At 46.2% G+C, this 22556-nt stretch overlaps 1 protein-coding gene across 10 annotated transcripts in view; it reads right to left on the bottom strand.

The window, feature by feature from the left end:
* LOC139048619 (microtubule-associated serine/threonine-protein kinase 2-like) overlaps positions 1–22556 on the bottom strand; it is a 705675-nt gene that overhangs the window by 347906 nt on the left and 335213 nt on the right. The gene's annotated exons all lie outside the window — the stretch shown is intronic.

Raw genomic sequence — 22556 nt, 5'->3', positions numbered from 1 at the left:
TGTGTACCTTTTGCTCCGTATGCTTGTCGCCAGGATCTTAGTTTCGTTGACGCCTGTTCTCCCAATCCTCGATACGGCCAATCCTCTTCACCCCGACGTCGTTTGCCGACCTCACGCCAGCACCGTCGCTTTTTGTCGCAGTCCATTCTATCCGACAACTGGCCGAAAAGCTACGAACTACATCTTCGAGAGGTGAAGGTGCGATATTGCTCTTGCCTTCAGATGCTCTGTTCAATTTGCCTACAAAACCGAATCTTCTTGAAGTTGACGTAGAAGGCACTCTTGTCACTGCGCTGATCGACACAAGTGCTCGCTTATCTGTTGTGAGCGCTGCCTTCCTTCACTGAATTCAAAAGCTTCTCACGCCTGCGTCACCACACGTAGTCCGTGTTTCGGAAGAATGTGCCATTCCTTTCGTCTACATGTCTACAGCTCGTGTCAGCACCACCAGCCACCACTCTACCGTTTCTTTAAGGGTGATTGCCCACTTCCCGCACGACCTAATTCTCGGCCTTGATTTCATCTTAACGCATTCGGCTGTTACTAACTGCTCGGCCAGCCCCTTCGGCCTAGAACTGCCTACTCTTGCGAATACTTATGCTGCCACTCCCCGCCGCTTAAGCCCCGCCACGTTCGTTCGACTGCCACCTAAATCATTAACATATATCGAACTGTCGTCTTTGCCATCCGTTCCTGATAGAGAGTACCTCATCACTCCGCTGTCCGACATTCGACTGCAGTATGATGTCGCCGTACCTTACACAGTTCTGACTATCACGACCAACTACACTTGCATCCCCGTCGTCAACTTCGGTTTAACCAAGCAGATTGTGCCGCAGGGAATATGCCTCACCCAAGTTGAGGCATTTGATGGCCATCAAGTGGCGTTTTTCTCACCTGACGCTGCGGCTGAGCCTACCAGGTCTCCGAAATCTGCTCCTTGTGCTGACGCCAAAATTCAGCCTATGGTTGCAACGGACCTTTTACCTGCACAAACCGAAGACCACTACCGTGTTCTGTTTTCCTACCGGGATGGTTTCGACTTTGGCAATCGGTCCTTAGGCCAGATGCTTGGTAAACATCGCATTATTACCGGCGATGGTGCCCCTACTCCCCGCGGAGCAAGTCAAGTATCTCAGAACGCCTGGTAATTAAAAGAGAGATTACAATGATGCTCGATGAGAACACATTCAAGCCTTCTTCAAGTTCGTGGGCGTCATCGGTGGTTCTGGGTAAGAAGAACCGGACATTGCGCTTCTGTGTGAACCACCGCCATCTAAATAAAGTGACTAAGAAAGACGTGTACCCATTGACAGGAATCGACGACGCCCTTGACTGTCTCCACGGTGCCAATTACTTCTCCTTTGTCGACCTTCCATCTGAATACTGGCAGATAGCCACCAAAGATATGGACAATGATAAGAGAGAAATTATAACAGCCCGCGGTCTTTTCAAGTTCAAAGTTATGCCCTTTGGATTAAGTCATGCGTTGGCCACTTTTGAGCGTATGATAGACTCCTTGCTTCAGGTTTCCAAATCGTTCGCATGCCTTTGCTACCTCGACGACGTTTTTGTATTTTCACCGACAGTTAATACTCCCATTGAACGTCTTTCAATGATACTTGTCGTTTTTCGTAAGGCCAGGCAGCAACTGAACTCATTGCAATATTGTTTCAGCCGACGTTAAATTACGGTTTTGGGCCATCGTGCCGACGCTTCTGGAGTACAACCTCACTCAGACAAAATGCGTGCCATGCGAGACTTTCCGGTTCCGAAGTGAGCCATAGACGTTCGCAGTTTTGTTCAGCTGTGTTTTTTATCCACCGCTTTGTCCAAGATTTTACCGCCATTGCCAGGCCCCTCACTGATCTTTTGAAGAAATGCGCACCCTTGTGACGAAGGCCATAATCTACCACCACCTCTCATGACATCACGCATTTGATCTCACCACCGATACTCGCCTGCTTCGACCATAATGCCCCAACAAAATTGCGCACGGATGCCAGTAGTCACGGTGTTGGCGTTGTACTGGCCCAGCTTCAGCGTGTCCCCGATCGCGTTGTTGCTCGTGCCGGCCGCGTGCACTCCCTATTAGAGCTCAAGTATTGTATTGGGGAATGCCTTGTCTGGGTGTTTGCCACGTTCCGTCTTATCTGTGCGGCCCTGCATTTTGCGTAGTAACCGACAATCACGCTCTCTGCAGCCTTTCCTCCCATGTAGCGTGAATGTGAGAAAGAAAGAAATTGAAAGTGAGAGAGAAACGTGAAGACTGATATGGTGGAGAGAAAAGGCCGACTGCCGATTTCCACGGCCCACCTCGGGAAGTGCTGAGCGATAGATACCTTATGTTTTTCTCGCAGGTGGTTGAAACTATGTTTGCTCAATGTGCGTTGTACACTGAACCACCATGGTGTGCCATCCTCGAACTACTATGCTTACGGTGCATTTCAGTCGGACCCTTGGTGACATGCTCATCATGCACGTTTCATTGGATCGTACAAACTGGGACAACATTCTCCCGTTTGTCGCGCACGCATATAATGAGGCTGCACAAAGTACAGCAGGATTTTGAACATACATCCTCCTTTGCAGTGGCGATCCTTCCCATACTATTGACGTGGTGTTACTCCGTATCCATACGCAATAAACCAGAGGTGTCAGAAATTGCTCCCGTTTCAACCGTCGCCAGATATGCCGAGAAATGCCGTTAGTTAGCCGGACATTTCACGTCCACCGACCAACAAGGACAAAATAGCAACTGTGATGGTGACACTACCAACCCGAAATTCGTTTACGGCACACTTGTCATTTTGTCCATGCCTTGCATTTCCTCGACTCTCGACAAAACTTTCGAAGTATGACGGACCCTACCAGATGGCCGAACGCACCTATGCGGACAACTATGTCCTAGAGCCACACACAGCGACATCCGACAGGCACCACCGTGGACGAGATTTTGTGCACGTTCACTGCGTGCAATGATGCTATGACCCGCTCGCCTCCAAGTCGTAAGTCGCCAGGATGGCTCTGCTTTTGCATCGGGGGTTATCGTAATGAAAAAGAAGAGAACACCTACGAGGCCGGCATATCGTCCATTCGACACCTGCAGTGCCACCACTGAGTCAGCGGGATCGCCAATGCTTGGCACGAGAGACAGCCGCTCAGCCTAGCAGCTGTTCCTGCTCTGAGTCGTCTTCATCTCTACACTTGACGCTACCAGCTGAACTATGCAAAACACTCGTTTACAATTTATCTATTTATTTGCACCTCTTCGATATCAATGCACTGTTACAGAGGGAAACTGACCCAATATAAGTTCACACGTATTAACCTGTGCAACAGACAGATACTGCAGGCAAAGTACATTAAACGTTTCACACAAACAAAGAAAACCAAGGGACATGTATGTACACTTTAAATAGAACACAAGTAAATGTTCGGGAAAAACAATAAACCATGCAATGTAATTTCTAAGTGCACCTTGGAACACACATATATTGTGACAGGGAAGTTGGTATGATTTTCCATTTCTCACTGGTCAGTGGAATGAAAGAATGCAGGGATTGATTTACTTTCGCACAACTTTATAGCCATGATCTGTAGGCGATCATATTCTGACAGAGATACGAAAAATAGTAAGAACAGAGGACGAAGAGAACGAACTGCTTTGGATGCCGGACTGCGCTAGCACCATCATCGACCTGCTGTTATTAACTCGTCTTGTCGCAACTCTTGGTAACACTTGTGATGGACAGTGCCGGGTGATCGCACCCGAAGACGTTGGTTCAACCACAAGTTCTTTGACGGAGCCGTCGCCTTGCTGGACTTCCACCGAATCCACCGGAGTTTACCATGTCCCACGACGCAGACGAACAACGACGGCCCATTCCAGCTGTTGCGCTGACCAGTTCTGTTCAACAACGGAGAGATACGCACCCCTTCACCGGAAAACCGGACAACAGGCGATGAATGGCTCATGTATTATAAACAGGTGAGTGCGGCCAACAAGTGGAATAGCGCTTCTCAGCTTTCGAACATTCTGTTCTTTCTAACCGATACTGCGTTAGTGTGGTTTGACAATCACGAGGAAACGTTAACATGGGCATATTTGTTTCCGAAATCTACAAATGATTCGGCGACTCTGCAGCGAAAAAAAGGGGCGCCCGACAGACGCTGCTGCAACGCGCGCAACTGCCAGGTGAAACCTGCACAACCTGCATTCAGACAGGAATACAACTGTTTATGATGGTGGACTTTGGAATGTCTGAGAAAGACAAAGTCCGGCACATCCTAAAAGGAGTCGCCGAGGATGTTAGCTGTTTCTTCATCAAAAATACCCTAGCTTCCATCGCCGACATCATTCGGTATGGTCGCACTTTAGAGCAACGTAAGACGAGGCGCGTTACGCGGAAGTTTGACAGGCTAGCCAATGTGACGACAGTTGCAAGCTAGATGGCAGCCAGTCACTCGATCTTGCATGTAGAATGATGTAGAATGATGTGCGCTTTTTCTTCAGTGTATGCGTGTCGGCCGTAACGTTCCGTGAAATGTTAGATGCCATATTTGTAACTTCTGAAGGTGCGATTTTTGTTTTGTTGTGTGGGATTTGCTACATGTGCATTTTTTCGTACCTGCTCCTAGCCATTTTTCCCCTATTGACTTGTACCTTACTTCTTAACTTGTTGATTTCTGTCTTCAGCGGTTTATATTCTTTGTTGGACATTGTTGAGTTTTCTTTGATCTATTCCCACCCCCCCCCCCATGTAATGCCCGCATTGGTCCTTTACGGTATCGAAATAAATAAAATAAGATATTAGTAAGTCAGCAATCCGACAAATATTCCGGGAAGAGCTCGGCCCGCAGGCACAGGTACTCATAGCTCCCGTTTGCCACTAGACTTTCTATTTTTTTCTTTTTTATTTCTTTCTTTCATATGGCAGCGGTGGCGTGAATAGCACGGGTGCGCGGCTCGCAGGTTCGCCTTCCCTTCTACTGCAGGATTTCGTCCGTGTCTTCGCCTTTGACCCGGTACTGTCTACAACGCTGAATCAACATTATCGGGCCGACTTTCCGGACAAGGACCATCCATTGCCTGCGTGATAACCCCTCGCCGCTTCCACTGGACAGACCGGTGACCTCATCGACATACACCTACAAATTCAGCAGCCCTGGCCGGCTTCCCTCATATGGCAGCGGTGGCGTGAACAGCACGGGTGGGCGGCTCACAGGTTCGTCTTCCCTCCTACTGCAGGTCGGTGCTTGGCAATTGCGGCTTCCGCAATACATATTGACCTTTGCACGCCACTGCTGCCATTGGGGGGTCAAATCTGTCTGCTAACTGTTTTTCATCATGTCAAAAGTAAGCAAAGAGTTGAGTATTGCGCTTGACGACCTGAAAAATGAAATCAAAAATGACTTGAAGCTTTTTCGAGAGTCCTTTGAACGTGATATTCGCAGTGAACTAAGGGAGATTAAGGCGAGCCTGCCTTTTTCAGACCAAAAGCTGAATGAAATGACCGTGGACCTCAAGAAGGTGTTGGATGAAAACAAACGCTTACGGGTAGAAAATGAAAGTTTAAAACAACAATGTAATCTCTTGAATGTTCAATTAACAAAGCAGACATAAGAAACACGGAGTGCGAACAGTACTCGCGAAACCGCAACCTGAAAATAAAAGGAATTCCTATGAACCGCGAAGAAAACCTCCTTGAGTTATTCGGCAAAATCGGCGATAAAATTGGAGAGCTTATCCTACCCACTGATGTAGAAACTGTGTCACAGAGTGTCAGTTCCTGGCTGTTCAATGAACATGAACGCTATTGTGCAATTCGCTCACCGCCAGAAACGCGATGATGTCCTTGAGAAAGCCAGAAAGAAAAGGATCACATGTTATGACCTCGGTTTCACTGTGGCTACCCCTATCTACATCAACGAGCACTTGTGGCCTGAACGGAAGCGTCTACTTGGGCAAACAACCAGTAAGTGATGGGAGGTCAACTGTAAATTCGTGTGGGAGCGCGGTGGCCAAATACTCGCAAGCAAAGAAGAAAAAAGCAGGCTGCTAAACGTTATCAATAGTGCGGACCTCGTTAAAACGATCTAGTATAACTTATCGTTCTGATGAATTGTCACGAACTTCTAGCTCCTTCGGTTCTCAAGAAGTTTGCAAATGAGAATACACTGGGAATTTTTCATCTTAATTGTCGCTCAATTAACAATAAGTTTGAAGATTTGCAGTTACTTTTTGAATCTCTGGGTTTCTCCTTTAGTGTGCTAATGTTCAGTGAAACGTGGTATAATGATGAATCTGAATATTTTGCTCCATATGGTTATGAGCACTTTTACCTTAACAGATCCGGTCGCAAAGGTGGGGGCGTGTCGATGAATATTCGTAATGCAATAAGTGTTGATCAAAGCGAGCAATTTACGTTTTCAACGGAAGATCTTGAGCTATTGACTGTAGAAAGCCATAGTAGCATTTTCAGTGTGGTGTATCGTCCCCCTAATGCAAGACTAGACACTTTTTTTGAAACGCTAGAAGCACATTTTGGTTACGCGTCTTCTAATGGAAGATTGCTTTATCTGTCGCGTGATGTGAACATAGATATGAAATGTGTATCGAAGCCAGGAAAGGAACTTGTGGCCTTAATTGATGCCTATGGGTTTTGCAACGTTATCGAAGCCCCGACGTGCATTACGTGCTCCACGACAACGTGTATCGACGTTATCATCACAAATGCAGGTAAGTCTAACATATATGCAGGGACCGTCACCTGTGACATCAGTGATCACCTCCCAATCTTTGCTTTCGTTAACAATGCTACACCAGATGGCGTTCGTAAACCACATGATTTCAAGTATCGCCTCATTGATCTGAACACCTTGAGCTACTTTCGGAACGCGATTTCCGCCACTGACTGGGAATACGTCCTATCAATAAATGACCCTGAAACAGCTTACGATGCTTTTCTATCCAAACTGAAAGCTATTTACGACACTTCTTTTCCTCTGAGGCACTCAAGAAAATGCAAAACTAGAAAACCATGGAAAACGGCAGGACTAATTCGTGAAATTAAAAAAAAGACAAGTTATTTACGCAGTGCATAAAATCTCGAGACCCTGCAAAATTAGGCGCATATAAGAAATACCGTAATAAGTTAAACGGAAAACTGAAGAGGGCGAAAGTGGAATATTTTAGCCATCTTTTCGACCCCGCTTCGAGAAACAGTGCCCGAGACCAATGAGACCGACTAAATCACTTGCTTAATTTCCGGTCATGCCGTCCTATTGCTTCCTTTGAAAAAGAAGGCGAAGTTCTGTGCGGAAAGGAACTTTCCAACCAGTTTAATAGGTTTTTCATTAATATTATAAAATCACTTTGTGTGGCACCAGATGTCCCTGTCGGTTATGCCTGTGCGGCACCAAGCGTTCACGAAACCTTATTTATGTTTCCAACTACTGAATCTAAAATAATATTCGTGTTTTCGAACCTCCGGTCGAGTAAATCCAAGGATAAAGTTGGTTTTCAAATCCAACCATTTAAATTTGTTATAGACTTATTAGCCCCGACACTAGTATGTATTTATAACCTTTGTTTAAGTACCGGCGTCTTCCCGAAACAAATGCAGATCGCAAAGGCTGTTGCCATACATAAAAGCGGATCTGTTTTTGACTTTCCCAATTACAGACCAATATCAATTCTTCCAGTACTGTCTAAAGCATTAGAAAAAATTATTCATTGCCGGTTGACTAACTTTCTAACTAAGCATTCTGTTCTTTCTGACTACCAGTTTGGATTTAGAAAACTGAGATCGACTGAGATGGCATTGACTAAACAAAAAGAAATTATAATTTCCGTCTTTGAAGAAAAGCTTCTTGTTCTCGGGATGTAGATAGACCTATTCCAAGCATTTGATCTAATTGACCGCTTTCTATTATCTCAGAAACTCAGTCACTATGGCTTTAGGGCCATCAGTCTTGCTTGAATACAGTCTTACCTAAAGTACCGTAAACAAATGGTGCGTTTAAATGAAACCTCATCAGATGTTGAGCCAATCTTATCCGGTGTACCACAGGGAAGCATTTTAGGGCATTTGTTGTTTTTAGTTCATATATTGAACTTTTTCATACCCCCTTTCCGGTTCATCTCGTAGCTTATGCTGATGATATTACAATGCTTGCCACAGGAAACTCACTAGCTCAGTTATTTATCCGTGGCAACCAATTTTTGGAACATTTGCGTCACTGGTGTAATAAAAATTGTCTTAAGGTTAATACAAATAAAACAAAGGCTGTGATATATAGAACAAGAAATAAAATAGTAAGTGTTGATATTAAACTATTATTAGGTAATGACAAGATTGATATTGTATCCAGTATTATATCTCTTGGTGTTATATTTTCTGAGACACTAAATTGGGACCTACAAATTGAAAATATTCGTGCTAAAATGAACAGGTTAAATGGCGTGTTATGTAAACATAGGTTAACCCTTCCCACAGAGGTTAAACTTCTCATTTATAATTTATACATACCGCCAGTGATTACTTATTGGGACAGAGTTTGGGGTACAACGACACAACACAATAAACAGCGCCTTCTAATTGTACAAAAGCGTGCGGTAAGGCTGAGAGCTAATATACCGTGGAATGCTCACACCGGAGAATATTTCAGGCAGTTCAATATTTTAAATATTACTACGTTGTATGTGTTCAAACTGCTTTGCATTTACAAAACTGCTGTAGGAACGAACCATAACCTTATGCTAACAATGTTTCAGCTTGTACGTTATGAACCTACATATTATATACGTCACACTATGTCATAGACCCTACCGTTAGGTCGCACCAAATACCGCAAACAATCTTTATCGTACCATCTGCCTAGGTACCTAAATGTTCTCGAAGATAATCGTTTTTCTCTTAGGTTGCTTTCTACACAAACTTTCATGGAATTGCTAAATCTTTTCGACCCTTCGAACGAATAGCTCACCTGTGTAACTGTATGATAGTGCATTGTAGCGGACTTGAATGAATTCTATTTATCGGTATTTTTTTCTACGTTGGCGTTAAAATAGTGTAATGGGAATTGGCGAAGAAATTGTGTAATTGCGTTAATTGTGTAAAATCATGACAATGTAAAAGATTGCGTGTAAAATTACAATTATGCAATTGATTACGAGTATTGTGATATTGAATTCTGTTTCTATGTACACTTTGCAACCTGTCGCATTGCCTTTGTTTTTCACCACACTGCTGCTCTGCAGGGCGTGGGCGGTCCTCAAGCTGCATTCGGGAGCTTTTTCCCTTCCGTCCTCTCTCATTTCTGTACTTTGTTTTGAGAGAAATAAATCTATCTATCTAAATCACCGTCACGACGCTTTGTCAGAACGAGAACAGCAGCATTATTACGTGCAAGGGCCTGTGACTTATGATGTCAGGCCGCGACAATAACAGCACCGACCCTACTATTGTAGGGTCGGAGCTGTTATTGTCGCGTCGCGGTATACCACGACGCGGCGCCTCGCAACGTTGGGTGCTAGACGGGGCGCTTCCTCCACGGACCAGAGTCAGCCATAGAGTAACATAGTAACATAGAGTGATTATACTGAGTCTAGAGGACAAGCTACCAATAGGGTCCGTGCATTGACATCGAGAACCGCAAGAGTGCCGCCATGTTGCTACGCAAAGAGGTTGCCAGCTACTGAGACGCTTGCTAAACTTTGTGATAGTAGTCCGTTTCAAACTGGCAACCGTAGCAGCATGGCGTCTCAATTGTAGTGTGGTGATGTGGTGTGCGTGTAGCCATGGTTTGGGCTTCATAAGTTGGTTCTTTATTCTATGTAGCAGGATGGTGTGGGTGTGGTCGATCGGGGCCGTGCAGGTGGCAGTTATGCAACCGAAGGATGATCCATTGAAGTTTCCGGTGGTATGCGGTTTTCCGCGGTCATGCCTGTTGCTGTAGTGTCATTTGACGAGGTTACGAGTTAGGAGCTCGAAGTTGTGGTAAGTTTCCTCATTGGCGTTCCGTAATTCCCTTCGCATGGGCGCGGTATGTTGCAGAAGCCGCTGTGGGCTTTTTCCGTTGCGGGGTGCTTTTCGTGTCGCGACGATAGATAATTTTTCTACAAGTACTGATCCAGCTGTAGGGCACGTGGTACCGACGAACGGAATTCTAAGGAGAGCGCCTGAGAATATAATAAAGCAGGCGGCGCAGGAACTCCAGGGCATCCAAGGGACAGTGGGGGGGATCAAACCTCGAAGCAGAACGGTATGTAGGTTGAGGCCGCTGAAGAAGGAGTTTGCCAGTGGAGTGTTCGCACAAACAGCTCCCCTAGAACGGGCAGCGCGGCCTCGCAAGGTTGAGGTGCTTTAAAGGCACCTGCACCCATAATTTTTATTTTGCATCGGTGCAGTGAGCACGATTAACCAGAAGAATATGGAGGGAATCCGGTGCAGTAGCGAATGCGAGTCATGGCATATGTAGTTTGCGTCACCAGGCGTATGTAGCAATATCAGAGTTAGTTGTATGAACTTTATGCATAATACGCTTTGTTACGGTACCTCAAAGAATTAGTCTAGAGGACGGTGTTGGTACGTTTTTCTTTTCGTACCGCCCTAATCTTATACCCACCCCCTCCAAACACACGCACATACCTTCTATTTTCATGCGCCTCAGCCCATTCTCATTCTTCTGATTATTTCAATCTCATGATCCGAATCCGCGGTCACTACCTGCCCTAAGTAGATGTATTGGCTTGCCATTTCCACTGCCTCACTAATTATCGTAAACTGCTGTTCTTTTTCGACACTGTTAAACATTACTTTAGTTTTGTGCAGATTAATTTTTCGACCCACCCTCCTGCTTTGCCTCTCCAGGTCATTGAGCATGCACTGCAATTGGTCCCCTGAGTTACTAAGCAAGGCAATACAATCAGCGAATCGCAAGTTGCTAAGGTATTCTCCATTAACTCTTATCGCCAGTTCTTCCCAATCCAGCTCTCTGAATACCGCCTGTAAACACGCTGTGAATAACATTGGAGAGATCGTATCTCCCTGCCTGACGCATTTCTTTATTGGGATTTCGTTGCTTTTGTAAAGGTTGCTTTTGTAAATTACATTGAAATATGCAAGCCGCCTGGCGTCACAAACGCTGTTTTCGAACAGTCAGCGTCTGCTATGGGCACCTGCAAGTAGCCAGGGCGGAGATCTAGGGAGGAAAAAAGCTCCGTTCCATTCAAACAGCGAAGTGCGTCGTGAATACGTGGCAACGGGTATACATCCTTTCGGGTAATCTTGTTAAGCGTTCGATAATCGACGCAAAATAGCATGGTGCCGTCTTTCTTTTTAACTAAGAGGACTGGTGATGCCTAAGCACTACTAGAAGGCTGGATGACACCGCGATTGAGCATATCGTTCACCTGGTCATTGATAACGCGTCTTTCACTCGCTGATACTCGGTAGGGACGCTGTCGAATTGGTGCATGGCTCCCGGTGGCGATAATGTGCGAAACAGTCGTTGTGCGGCCGAGTGATGTTGCTTGGCAGTCAAAAGAAGAAGAGAAGCCTTGGAGCAAGCTAAGAAGTTCATCGCGCTGCGTTGTCGTAAAGTTATTGGCAATAACTGACGTAAAAGAACGCGGCCGTGACTGAGGAGGCGATGCCTCGAGACCAGCAAGATAAGTGAAGTCGTCCATCGTGTCGAAAATGGAAGATGAGGTCAGTGGCTCTGCTCTGCCAAGGCTTTCACGGCGGCGTAAAGTACTTGGTGCAGTCGATGGGTTTGAGACGCACATGAGAGAGGAGCCAGCTTTGAACTCGAGGACGGCGAACGGCAGTGGTAGTGAACGGCGGTGAACTGAGAGTTCGGACGGAGCGAAGCGTACTGTGCCGTCATCTAGCGAGTGGCAAGAGATACTGACAATGGTCCTTATGATCAGTGACAATAGCGGTCGAAAACCGAAACAGCTCATTTCGGCGTGGGCGCAGTGAACGATCGCATGATGTGCGGAGAGAAAGTCCCAACCTAATATGGCGTGGTGTGAACATGATGGCAACACATAAATTCTATGATATAGAGGACCTCCTGAATTACGACACGAGCAGTGCAGGCGCCAGATGGCTCGACGTGCTGCGCATTGGCAGTTCAAAAATACAGTCCAGAAAGCGGCGGCGTCACTTTTCCCATCTTGCGGCAAATACGGGCATCTAGCGCTGGAAGTGCAGCGTCGGTGCCGACAAGTGCTAGCGTCAATGTTCCTTCTATGGCGACTTCAATAACGTTCTTCGGGGAAGTATGAGGCCTTATACATATCGCTGGCACCGCAGTCATTGCCTCCTGAACTGCAATATTTAGTTTTCCTGGCGCAAAGGGCTCCGCCGCTGGTTCATGGGGGAAAGCGAGCAGTGGCGAGGAGAAGGTGAACGGCGAGCGGCGGAGAATGCGGCGTCGACGGCAGGAGGAGATTCAAAGCTGTCCGAATAGTTGCGGTGTTGTTGGAAACGTGGCGCATACGGGCGCACATTGTTCGGGACGTTCGGCGTAAGCACGCGACAGTGACGTGCCACGTGTGCAGCACGGCCACAATAAAAACAAATCAGACGGTTGGCTTCCGTGCGCCAATGGTCTTGAGGTCGTGCATAGTGCACCAGTGGACGGACTGGAGGGGATACGGTTGGCGCAAAGGTGGGCGAAGGGGGCCGTGGGTCTGTGGCGGAGGCCGCATTGGACTTCGGCGTACGTCAGGGGAGCGGCCGTCGGAGCCTGGTGAAGAGAAGGCGAAATGTGGTCGGCTACCTGCTCCTTGATGACAGATTGGAGAGCGCGCGCCAACAGAGTACTCGGCTGGCCGTGTGCAAGTGGAAACAAGGAAAGCTGACGAGCCACCTCTTCACGGAAGAACTCCGTGATCTGTAGCAGTAGCGAAGTGTTATCCGGGGCAGGAGACAAGCTCGACATTGATGTAGCCTGAGGTGTAGATTTGAGGGTGGCTACACGTTGTTTGCGCAGTTCGTCGATGGCTCGACAGAGATTGACGACTTCAGAGACTGTCGAGGGATTTTTTGCCAACAGCATCTGGAAGGCGTCGTCTTCAATGCCTTTTAAGATATGGTGGATCTTCTCGGCGTCAGCCATTGCGACGTCAACGTGGTTGCAGAGGTCGACAGCATCTTCTATATAGCAGGTAAATATTTCCCCGCAATGTTGCCCATGGCCACGCAAACGTTGCTCGGTGCGAAGCTTGCAAACCGCGGCGTGCCCAAATACCTATGTCACGTTAGTCTTGAAGGAAGTTCACGTCGTCAGATCACGCTCGTGGTTGCGGTGCCACACGCTGACGACACCGCTAAAATAAAACGACACGTAATTACGTTTTTTGGTGTTGTCCAAGTGCTTGTGTATGCTCACCCGGTCCTAGACAGCGAGCCAGTCTTCTACGTCATCGTCTTCGGTGCCACTGAAGATGGGTGGGTCGCGTTGACACAACTGGGTGGGGCAGACCATGGTAGTCACCGGGGCATCAGGTTGTGGTGGTCCTTCTTGCGACATTACGAAGGCGAGCTGCAGTTCCCGATTACAAAGTTCCAGAATTCTCCTTGTACCTTGCACCTCCACCAAATGTAAAGGGAAGTTTATTCGGCTCGTAGAGCGGCAGCGACAAACTCAGCACCAGCAGGTAGGGCGCAGCCAGCGAACGAACTGGGTACGAGCCACGCGATGGCAACGGGGCTTTTCAGCCTGCCGATCTTCTTCGGCACACTTTCTTTATGGAGGACTACGGTGGATGTGGAGCCGCTATAGATATATTTCAGTACTTTTACATACCTTTCGTCTGCACCCTGATCCCGTAATGCCTCCATGACAGCTAAGGTTTCGACTGAATCAAATGCTTTCTAGTAATAAATGAAAGCCATATATAAGGGTTGGTTATATTCCGCACATTTCTCTATCACCTAATTGATAGTGTGAATATGGTCTATTGTTGAGTAGCCTTTACAGAATCCTACCTAGTCCTTTGGTTGATTGAAGTCTAAGGCGTTCTTGATTCTGCTTGCAATTACCTTAGTAAATACTTTATAGGCAATGGACAGTAAGCGGATCGATCTATAATTTTTCAATTCTTTGGAGTCGCCTTTCTTATGCATTAGGAATATATTAGCGTTCTTCCAAGATTCCAGCACGCTCGAATTCATGGGGCATTGAGTATACAGGGTGGCCAGTTTTCCTAGAACAATCTGCCCACCATACTTCAACAAATCTGCTGTTACCTGATCCTCCCCAGCTGCCTCGTCCCTTTGCATAGCTCCCAAGGCTCTCTTTACTTCATCCGGCGTTGCTTGTGGGCTTTCAAATTCCTCTAGACTATTCTCTCTTCCATAATCGTCGTGGGTGCCACTGGTACTCTATAAAACTCTATAGAACTCCTCAGCCACTTGAATTATCTCACCCACATTACCAATGACATTGCCGGCTTTTTCTCTTAACGCATACATCTGATTCTTGTCTATTCCTAGTTTCTTATTCACTGCAATTCGGCTTCCTCCGTTCCTGAGAGCATGTTCAATTCTATCCATATTATACTTCCTTATGTCAGCTGTCTTGCACTTGTTGATGAGCATAGAAAATTCTGCCAGTCCTGTTATAGCTGCAGGGTTAGAGGAGTTCATATGTATACATACAATTGCTTCGCATGACGGATTGACCATTTTAAGTTCTCGACTTGTCAATAGCTGTAGTAGGAATTACTGTAACAAATACAATTCCACGATGGGATTGTTTAGTTTTTTTTAATGATAACATGAGAAAATTACACAGACCCTATTTTGTATATGGGAGAGAAGTATAGACATTTTGTACATGCGTATATCCCAAGCCTAATCCAGTTTGCAATACACAGACAAGCAACTGGTACAACATGAGCTTCATCAATCAGGGCCGCACAACACGTACATAATGAAAGGTGAAATATAGAGGGAAGCTTAAAAATACGCTCCGTAGCACTGCAAAGCATAACATATATTGCCCCTGTACACTAAATGTTCAAAATAGCAATGCATCAATTACCCATTTGCCTTCAAGTTTAATAACAAGTTCAAGTTTACTGAAGGGTATTATAAGCATATGTACAACAGCAATCTGCTGACACACCTGCAGACAAGGTGGCTGTTCGAGGTGTGCTGGTTGCCTAAACGTAAGAAAAAGAAAGAAATTAGATTAATCTCAATACAAGTGCAATTGATTCTCGCCTATTTCCTGCATTTGCCTCCATGACCTCCTGACTTGCGGAGTGTGCATGATGGAGCTGCTGTGGCTAGGCGTAGGCATTGTCTAAGCAAAAAGAAAAGGCCATTCCCCTCCCCCCCCCCAAATGGGGAATTATGGAAATAAAAGCAGTTCTTATGTTTGCTTCTTGCGCTGGTCTTTCCGAAACGTCTTCAAAGACAGTGCCCCGAACACACGAGAACATTGACCGCTTTTGCTTTTTACCTGCAGGTGATGCTGTGAGATCCTCAGTGTGGCTGCATGCAGCATTTTAACACTTGGTGGAGTCATTTGAAGTCGCAGCCAAAAATATGAAGACTCATCCATGTCTGCTTGAGTGCTTTCAATTTCTAAATGCAGTGATAAATATCACTATAGGTGCAAGGCCCCCACGTCTATGCGGCAAGTGTCATAGCTCGCAACTGAATTTTTCCTTTCGTGTTTCACAAGGTGTCTGACATATCCACATTAGGTGTGATCCGTTTGATTTTATTTATCCCAGTGTGGACAGAGCATCAGTTAGTTGTTCTTTTTATTTTTGCGTGGCTTGCTTTTTGGTTTGTTTCTGAATTTATCAAGCACCAGCCTCATGTTGCTAAACTGACTCATGTAATGACAATCCTCAGCTTTTGACTTGTAGAAAAACAATGGATTTCCTGACCCATTAATTTCTATCCTATTACTAGCATAATTTTGCGGAGTATTATGCTTATATTGACTTGCTTGACCTTGAACAAAGAGTCCTGCATTTTCAAATACCATTCTTTCCTTAATATCATTCGATACTTCTCACAATTTCTGTACCTTGGGCTTCTAATACTATGCATTCACCATTTTTACTTGTTATTTCGGACTAGAAATGTCGTTTTTAAATTAGAGCTTATATAATGCCTTTGGAACACACAGAAGGGCTTCCCATTGCATATCTGCATAACAGGAAAACATGTTTCAATAAACATTTGCAAAATCAAATAGAAGATTGATGAATGTAGCTTGCAATGTGATTTGACTGAATGGGCCATAAAGATAACTCATCTCGCTTGGTAAATAAAACACATATTAGTGTGATGTACAACATATGTTACACTAATGTGGTGGGTTCTTTTGGTTATGCAGCAAAATAATCGGTGCGCAATAAAATGTATTTTTGCATACCAATTGTACACACTACTTCAAGGAAAATGAGCTGGAGCTGTCCACATGATCAATTTATTTTACTTGCGAGTATAGTCAACAAAATTTGTCAGAACTGCTAATACATTATGTCAGCATTGCATATGTCCACGCTGTCTAAAATATTCACATTTTGGAAATGCTCGTAGGAATCTGATGTGTATATCTAGAGCTTATGGATACATGTAAAATACTCAGCATCAAGCGCAAGTTAACGGCCATGCAGGCCCCGTATTAATCATGCAAATAGATTCGCTGCACACATCTGTGGCAAGAAAAGATATGCCACTTGCAATGGCACGCAAGTAAGCGTCGGACATACGGCACAGTTAACTAAACGCCTACGCTATTAGTTTGGGGGTTCATACACTCCATTTTGTCCGTGTTAGGCACTCGCCGATTGCTTCGTGGCACAGCAATACTCGGCATCAGGCTATTTTTCCGCTGTGGCTTTCTACAAGCATGCAGTTAAACAGATTGTATGACTTGCTTGTTGATTCGCCAGTACAATTTCGGTGCGCTCGTCCCCCTGTCCAGCAGTTGCCTACTTAAGTTGCCTACTTAAGTTGCCTACAACTGCTCTACAGTTGCCTACTGTACAGCAGTTGCCGTAAGGAGGACCACATTCTGTGGAGGCAGTTCGTTAAGTTTGCGCAGAGCAGCAGCTATTGCCGCGCCTTTCACAACCCTCGACGAAGCTATACAGTCTATACAGCCAGACCACGCATATCTCAGAGCATAAATATAGAATGCAGCTTGCGCAGTGGTCTTCAATTACTTTGACAGAGCCATCTGTGCTTACTTGCGAGGTGATTCTGGTAAGTTGTGGACAATTTTCCAGAACTGGTGACTTGGCTTCAGCAGATGGAATGTAGCTCTTTGACTGCAGTTGTGGCACACCTAAGTAGCATGTCATATCCTCGAATGTTCAGGGTGGGTCTACCTTTACCCTCTTTCTCGAGCAGCGCAATCCTAAGACACGAAGCACCTTCATTGGTGCATAAGAATACGAGCACGACCTGTTACCTACATGTCTTAAGAGGGCTTTGCTAAGTGATGACTCATTCACACGTAGTTGCTAGGTCACCGCATCACCATCTGAAGTCACCCTCACGTAGTCAATATGGGCGCTTCGAAGCCATGCACAGAAAAGGTCTTCGGCTGTATTTGGGAGTCCCTCGGCCGGCATATAACAAAAAAGGGCGCTCTACGAAGCTGACTTAGCCCTCTGCAACTTCAGGCTTCCCAGACTTTAATGTGTCCACATGTTTCGGCAAAGAAGTAATGCAATCACGGTTGCCAGTCAGCTGCTTGAGGGGCGTGTCATATTGTCGATAAAAGCTATTGAGTGCCACCATGAATCATTTCATCGCTTTCAATTGATTGGCTCGCGATCTTAACCACGATACTTTTCTCTCAGACAATTGCTACAATGGTATTTGTGAATTTTCTGTTCTCTGCATGACGCGCCGTCGTGTTAGCAGCCATGAGCAATTAGTTTTTTTTTGGAGGCCTGTTTAAAAGAGGGGAGAAAGTAGCAGCAAACATTTCATAAGAAATGCGCACCTAACTCTTGCTTTCCGCAATTATACGCGGCCATATTTGAATAGAACTACTCACCAGAGTGATAAGAATCATGATGACAGCTTCGCTGGGCAGTGTCTTTCTAACACAGATAACATGTTAACTTCAATTACCAAGATTTTTCTTCCATGGAAAGGTCTCTCGCCATACCAGAATCCACCCCATACCAAAGAACATGAATCCCGAGTTCAACAAGGGAAGAAGAGCGGCCAGAGCCAAGGCTCTCTTCGATCAGCACGCCAAGGACGAGCACGCATGGTACGTGGACGCGGCCGAATATCAGCGGAACGTCTTCGCAGCGGTCGTCATAGAGGCGCCAACCGGCGCCACGAGGACGGCAGCGAGCATGAGAAGCGCCAGAGCAGAAGAAGTGGAGGAGGTAGCCATCGCCGACGCAGACTGCCACACGGTGCTGAGCGACTGCAGACAGGCAGTGCGAAACTTCGTCAAAGGCCAAATCTGCTGGGAGGCCGAGCCCGTCCTGCGAGCGGCAAAACTACGAGACAGAAAAGTAAGACTCAAGTGGTTCCCGGCACATCGTGCGCGACGTGTCGGAATGCAATGAGAACCGCAATAGGACGGCACAGGCAGCGGCGCGAGCGCTAACCAACCGCGCCCCGGCAACAGACCGTCCGACGTGGTTCGGAACCAAGGACCGCATGACGGACTACAACAAAATCACGAAGGCCTACCACCTGGCTCGCCGAACTCTCCCACCCCCGCACCCAAGGCTGAGTCGCGCGGAGGTAGTACTACTGAGACAGCTCCAGACCGGATCGCTACCGAGCCCGGGACTGATGCATCGCACGTACCCAGAAACATTTCCGACCTATTAGTGCAGAGTCTGCAGGAGGGAAACGGCAGATTACACGCACATCTTGTGGGACTGCGTTAAAAATCCAGAAGACGCAAAATCAAGAACGATCCCACTGCGGCTCGCGGCCGCAGCGAAGAGCTACGACCAAGACGAACAGCTCTGGGCCGTCCAGCGGGTCCTCGGGCCACTCGAAAGGGAGGGACCCAGCGAGTCAGCAACGGTGAGCGGAGACCCGCGCCGAGTAACGGTGAATTCGTAGATGACGTAGGCCCACGTAGGAAGAACTGACGGACTGACTGAAGAACTGACATTTGCAGCGAACAAAAATACGTTTGTGGTGCTGACAGTAGTGACTCGTGAAGGTCGGCGCCACCTCAGCTGCTGGCACACTAATCAACATGACAATTGGTTCTGAAAAAGAAAACCCCAGTTATGAAAAATGAAGCAACTTTGTCCCGACACATTGTTTTATTATGCATACTTCACTAAAGGCTTCCACGGTTAAGGGCGCGTAGTACTACTAGTGCAACGAGCATTTTTCATTGTAAATAGTGGTTTGGATGCGGCTCATTCATTCCAATACACTTGTTTTGCAGCAAAACATTCTGCTGCTGGAGGCATTCAACCGCCTGGTGGCAGTAGGCGAGCGCGAGGCACGTGCTCTTGAGAGTGTGGCAAGGTCCAGAGAGCTGCTCTGCAACAGTGGGATCAGTGCCCTGACTGCTCTCTAATCGAGCCCCCAGAACACACCTTACAAAGGAGCTTTCAGTTTATTATTTTGTTTATAATTCAAGAGCAGGAATAAAATTATTGCAGTAAACACTGTGCTGTGCATATTGGGACCCTTGTACCATGCACTTGATGTCTCTTTAAGATGGGCAAAAACGTAAGAGAACCTGTGCCACTCTTGGACCGTGTAAATGAAAAAGGCACTAATGCAGCATATCCGTCATTGTGCTTGTTGTTCTTTCTATGTGCAAGAATACAGTGGGTGTTGATTAGCCACAAAATGAATGGTGTGTGTATTTCACAATGAAATGACAGGAAACGGCATGAGCCTAATAATGCTATCACCTATATACTGTGTATATGAATGCTACACTCCCCGATTTAAATGTGCCATTACATGCATGTTCGATACCACATATTCTTTAACAATGTCATACATTTGCATGTTCTTATTTTCACACAGCTTAAGCCCATGCATAGCTCACTTGTGATGTATCCATTTCATAGGCCAAATAATTGTACACTTTCTCCTTTAGTGTTGTATGAAAAGCAGCATCCTCTAGCCGGATACAAATCCACAAGGCAGGAGAGGCCCCGCCTAGATGACCAAAGCGCAGCAGCCGAATGCCTACACGTCTAAAGAAATAGTCCCTCTCCAACGAGCAGGTATTAGTCTGTCCGGCGGCACGATGTCAGTCTAGAGTGCGTGTCCACTGGTGCAGGCTTGTGTTCACCTGCCTTGAAGTGCAGATTCCGCAGCCTCCTAATGTTGTGTCCGACTATAGATACAGGTAATGCCTTGCACCAGTTGCATAAACTTCTGCAACTTGATAGCACACAATGATCAGGAGCAGAAATCTATAAAGGCATCCAAGCAAAGCTGGCTGGCCACACTTCCATTATGAGGGGCTGTAAAAAGGTCTCGCCAAATATACCATGACGTCCTTGAAAAAGAGGTGGTGTTTGGCACTTCATTAGAATCAAAAACAGATTACAGTGAATGTTGTGTCAAAACAAACTGAGCTTGGTTATCTGCACAGCATGTAATGGGAGGTTGTGCTTCACATAGGAAACAAACTGCTCTTTCCAGTAAAATTTTGAGGCCGGTATGGCACCTATTATGTCAACAATGTCAATATACAGATTGCACATTTCACAGGCCATTGATTTTACCATTATTTTTGTATGACGGTTCTTTCAATCAGTGCTTGTATTACATGAGCAGGAGGATTTGAAAGCAAAGCTTTGTTTGCAAACTTTGTGACTTCCATAATTGTGTGGCAAGGCACTGACATGTTGTCGAGTAGCTCACACTTCCTCGGTCCTGCACCAAAGAAGCCCAAACAGCAGAGCATTAGGCTATGTGTATTTCTCTTCGTTGGGTGCCGTCGAATTGTTGTGCAATTAAACTTCAAGCTTCTATACCAATACACCAAGTCTTCTAGTTATTAGGCCACAATGGTGCACATCTTTGAAATTTCCCAACACAAATTAGCTCTCCAAAAAATCACAAGTGTTAAATTTTGCAGCACAGGTGTATATGCACGTGCCATATTCTTTACCACTTAACTCACAGGAATCAAAGGGCAAATCATTAACCAGCCTTGCTGCTGCCGTTACCATTATCATCATGACACCAATGGAAAGACAGTGCCACGTTTGAGTAAAGGCCCATCCACACGACGGGCAAAATTGCTCTTTTGGATCGCGGTCCGCGCATCACGTGATAGGACGTCACCAGTTCGTGCGTACCGCCCTTGGCCCGCGCAAGACCGCGGTCCTCGCGGTTCAATAAAGGCCGATCCACACGACGGACCAAATTGCTCTTCTTGGACCGCGGTCCGCGCATCACGTGATAGGACGTCCCCAGTTCGTGCGAACCGTCGTTGGCCCGCGCAAGACCACGGCCCTCGCGGTCCAAGATATCGCCGAGGCTTTTCCCGCTTCAGTTTTGGCGGCGGACCACATGACCGCACCGTTTTTGGCGTAGCCAACGAATGTTGTCCAGCAACAAAGTGTCTTCAGCCAAATCCAATCTAGTTTGCGGCTCAGTAAAAGCCAGTCGTTTCATGTCCGCCGTTCCACCTACGCGTGCGTGCAGGATACATATTTTTAAACGGCATGTGCTCTTGGAGTGACGACGAGGTTTTTATTTAGTGTCCCTCGTTGAGCAGTTCCCGGCTTTGTGGGACTCGAGCCGGAATGATTACAATGACAACGCGAAAAAGCGCTACCTGTGGAATAAGGTAGTTGGAGAGATGAACGAGAACTACCCGGAAAACGGACCGTATGAAGTGGGTAAGTTCTTTCTGCGACAAGGCAGTCTTTACTTATTCATAATGTGAGTTCGCGAGACTGTCATTTGTCATTGAAAGGCCTTGCTTCTTCCTATATGTCATAACAGTACGTTGAGTGTGGCTGCACGCCGATTTTTTAGAGCCACTGACATTGCGCTCGCGCACAGACAGCAACTTACACGTGAATTGGTGGGATCACTACCTAAAAGATTGCATACGTGCGGCGTTCGTGAATGCTTGGTGATTTTACAGAGTTCCCTCCTCACCTTGTCTGTTTTTAATTTTGTTTGCCCAAGCGCAGTCTCTTTTATACCTAATCATTTTTATACTGGGTGTCCCAGATAAAAGTAGCCAATGTTTTAAAAGCGAAGTGCGCTAAGAGGCTCAAACCAACTCAGTGGTGTCGAGTATCGCGTGTCCTGGTCTGCGGTATATTTTTTTGGTTTGCAAAATCAGTTAGTATAAAGTAATTGCCAAACATCTTAAATATTGCCTTTGGCATCAAAATGTCAATACGGAAGTTGTAGTTCACATTTAACAATGCTCGGCTGAAGTGTGTGAAACTAGGTACCATTGATGCAGCTTCTTGTAACTGCCTTTAAAGAAAGGCGGCGAAATACAACCGCGTGATAGCACCTCTATTTCAGCGCTCCCAGACGACTGATGAAGAAACGAAACCCGCATATCTGTACAGC

Source organism: Dermacentor albipictus, chromosome 8, assembly GCF_038994185.2.
Source record: "Dermacentor albipictus isolate Rhodes 1998 colony chromosome 8, USDA_Dalb.pri_finalv2, whole genome shotgun sequence".
NCBI classification, from domain to species: Eukaryota; Metazoa; Arthropoda; class Arachnida; order Ixodida; family Ixodidae; genus Dermacentor; species Dermacentor albipictus.
The sequence above is the reverse complement of the archived record's forward strand: the minus strand, read 5'-3'. Positions and strand labels throughout refer to the sequence as shown.